The sequence below is a fragment of the Lolium perenne genome, chromosome 5, assembly GCF_019359855.2.
Source record: "Lolium perenne isolate Kyuss_39 chromosome 5, Kyuss_2.0, whole genome shotgun sequence".
In the NCBI taxonomy this organism is placed as follows: Eukaryota; Viridiplantae; Streptophyta; class Magnoliopsida; order Poales; family Poaceae; genus Lolium; species Lolium perenne.
This window is the reverse complement of record NC_067248.2, coordinates 190699562-190703064: the sequence shown is the minus strand read 5'-3', so window position 1 is coordinate 190703064 and position 3503 is coordinate 190699562. Positions and strand designations below refer to the sequence as shown.

At 53.7% G+C, this 3503-nt stretch overlaps 1 long non-coding RNA gene across 1 annotated transcript; it reads left to right on the top strand.

The window, feature by feature from the left end:
• Nucleotides 1-1856: 1856 nt before the first annotated feature.
• On the top strand, nt 1857-3266 carry LOC127301296 (uncharacterized). Its single transcript, XR_007851984.2, has 2 exons — nt 1857-2223; nt 2674-3266. It is a non-coding gene; the product is annotated as an uncharacterized lncRNA (long non-coding RNA).
• The last annotated feature ends 237 nt before the right edge of the window (nt 3267-3503 follow it).

Genomic DNA, 3503 nt, shown 5'->3' with positions numbered 1-3503 from the left:
TCAAACGAACGCGTTGGGCCGTCCGTTTTGGGCCATTTTGGTGGCCGCGCGGACACCCGGTCAGCGGCCCGCGTCCGCGTGTCCGTTTGGGAAGCACGTTGCGCCCAAGGTGCGGACACAACACCAATGTAAAAAATACAAAAAAGGAAAACACACAAAAAAAAGTAAATTTAAACAAGAGTCCATTAAACTTAGCCCTATTTTGGGCAATTTTAACATAAAAGAAAGCCCTATATGGGCTTAAAACTAAAAAAAAGGAAACCCTAGGCTAGGATTGGGGACGCGGTGGCCGCCAGTGCGCCACCCTACTCCCAGTAGTACTCATCGTCGTCGCCGTCAATGAGGACGACGCCCCCCGGCGGCGACGCGCTATTCCGGCTGGACACGACGGAGGGCGCCGGGGACTTCGGCCAGGGCGACCACTGCGCCCTTTCCCAGGCGGAGTGCGGGTCCGGAGGGCTTGCTGTCCTGCGCAGACGTGCCAGCCGCGCGGCCTCCTTCTGCCGCTGCTGCACCGCAGCGGCCTGTAGCTCCGCCTCCTACCGGATCGCGGCCTGGCGCTCCTCCTCCGCCCGAAGCGCGGCCTGGCGCTCCTCCTCCTCCCGGAGCGCGGCCTGGCGCGTGGCCTCCTCCCCGCCGGCTCGCCATGTCGAGGAAGGCCCACGCCTCCGCCTAGGCGTCCTCCTGGGCCTTCCCCGGGCCTTCGCGGAGGCGCGCAGCGTCTCGGCAAGGTGCGGCCATTTGGCCAGCTCCTCGAGGTCGTTGAGCTCGCGGGACGCCGCCGCCGCCGCTGCGGCTCGGGGTCGTCGTCCTCCTCCCGCTGGGCTGGGCTGGGCTGTGGCGCTGCGCCGGCGCCGCCGCGGGCTCGTTGAGTAGAGGCCGTCGGGGCGGCGACCAACCCGCCTAGCAGGAGTGCGCGGCTGCGCGCGAGGCCTCGCCGTCGCCGAGGTGAAGCACGTATGCCGGCGCGCATCATGCTCCACCTCGAACCACAAGTCACTAGATGACATAAGATGACTATGTGCATTGGTTTTTCATTTTATTGTTTTTTTTGAATTTTTATGCCCATTTGAATCTTGGTCAAATCCTAGGTTTGACTGTGTCGCCGTAGGCGGGGTGCTCCCGGAGGTCCGCTGGCAGCTGCGCGCGGCGCCTCCGGATCTCCGCGATGCGGGCGCGGCCGGATCCCGGGATCTGCGGCACCGGAACCCGATCTGGGCTCAGGTGCCAGCCGTGGGGGAGGTGCATGTCGCCCCACGGCATTGGGACGCCGGCATCCCAGAAAATCTGCGCCAACGCTACGGTGACGTAGATCCGGTCGCGGACCATCTCGAACGCCGCCGGCGCGGTTCGCCGGCTGCTGCCGGCCTCATGGTCGTTGGCGGACGGCTCGATCTCCCGCTTCGGGGCCATGGTTCTATTACATCCTTAAGTACATTCACAAAAAAAAAGAATTTTTTGATGCATAATTATTTTTAATGAATTTTTAATCGTTTTTAGTGTTTTTAAGTGTTTTTCGTAAAAAATGCTTACTGTACAGTTGAAATGGATTTTATGTGAAAAATGGTTCTATTACATCCTTATGTACATCCACAAAAAATTTCAGAACTTTTTGGTGAGTAATACTTGGTACACTGTTAAAACAGGGAATATGAGCTCTGAGACATGGAGTCACTGGTCTGTGCAATTTTTTTTTGGAATCGCTGGTCTGTGCAACAACGTCCCGAAGAGTTACTGGTTCTTGCAATTTCCTCTGATACCTGGGCCCTGAAGGAAGATGTAAGGAAGATTACCAGTTTAACTCTTAGCCACAGTGTTATACGGAGTATTTGGTTATTTACTAAAATCTAGAGAAGGGCTGATTGTTAGTGTGGATCAGAACCATCCGTACACTTTACTCACACTTCCACTCCTCTCTGCGCCCCTCTTTTCTTCATCCTCTCCATGCCAAGGAAGCCATAGGAGAGAACCACACCCGAGAGCCACCGCCGCTCCCCTTCGTCCGTGTCGACGCCATGGTCTGCGCCGAGGCAAGCTGAGGGCGCCAGAAGAACCGCCTCGTCGTCCTCTTCTACCTGGAGAGAGGAATCGAGCCGGGGGGCCTCCAGTCAACGCCAAGCTCGCCGTTTCCCTTCTCCGACCACCGGCAGAAAACTCGTCGATTCCGCCGAAGCGGCGACTCCGACCGCGCCTCGCTCACCCGACTCCATCAGCCCCCTCCCGGTGAGCCCCCGCATCCGTCCCCCCACTCCTCCTTCTGTTTCGCGCATCGTAGCCGCTGATCCGTTCGAGTCAAGATGGATGCACACTGGATGAGTTCATCCGTGAGCCCTGCTCCTTTTCTCCGTTGTTCCGCGCGTTTTCCCCGCCCGCGTAATCTCACATTCTCACCCGCGTGCGTGCGCATCATCTCAGCCCGCTCCCGTTCGTCCTCAACGGAGCTCCTCCGATTCGCCATGGCGACAGGCCACGTCAAAATCCTCGGCGACCTCTTTATGTGACCAAAGAGATGGCCTTGTTCCTTACGCAGCACCTAGGTTACTAACTCACACATAGCAGACATGGTCTTGATCCATTCATAGCACCCACTTAACCCAAAGTTCGGTTCCTACTGCTGCAACAAAGCCACCTTTTTTTCTTCTAAACATGACCTAGGAGTTCTTTTTCATGCAGGTTACGATGAAGTCCTCAATTGTTGTAATATCGATTGTTCTCCTGATGATGAGCTCTGGGTACGTTCAACAACGTGCCTGGATAAAAGACCAACTCCGCAGCATTGTCGTTGGGCGGGTGATGCGACTTCTCAGATTCAATGATCTTCTCGAAGCCATTTCATGGTCTTTGCAGTTAGCTCGGTTGGCCTTGTGTAACAAGGAGAGCCATGGAACTGTGAAGAATTTTCCTATCCGTGTCCAATTGGGTCTTCACAAGCCATTTTTCATTGAGGGAGAAGACCTAGACAAATATATTGCTGGGATGTTCTCAAGAAGAATGTACGAGAAGTTGTGTGTAGCTAAGCCACGGGGCAGCTGCTGTTGTGGTAGCAATGGTAGCAAGTGTTGTTGTGATTGTTAGCTAGGTGAGCTTGTTTACACCCGAAAGGACTGAGCTGTTTGTGTGGCTGTGGTTCCGTTATCTGTGGTGCATCGATGTAGAGTTTAATGAGCCTATTTATCTACCTGGATATAATGAGAAAACATTGCAATACTGAGATGCATTGTACGTACTCATTAAATGATTATAGTTGGCTAGCAGTGGAGAAGTAAGTTTGGAGTGGGGGTTTTGCATGTTGGACCTGTACCATGTCGCTTATAAAGATGTTGATCATAAATGATGGATTAGTAAATGTGTGATCGTAAAAGTATCAGTGTAGAACACCAGTAAAGGCTTCTTAATGTGTTGTGATGCGGAAACCACAAGTTATACCGAGCTACATGTAGCTCGGTTAGCTCGTTTTTTTAAAAAAAATTAAAGTCTACAGTTTCAAGTTTTAGAAAAAAATT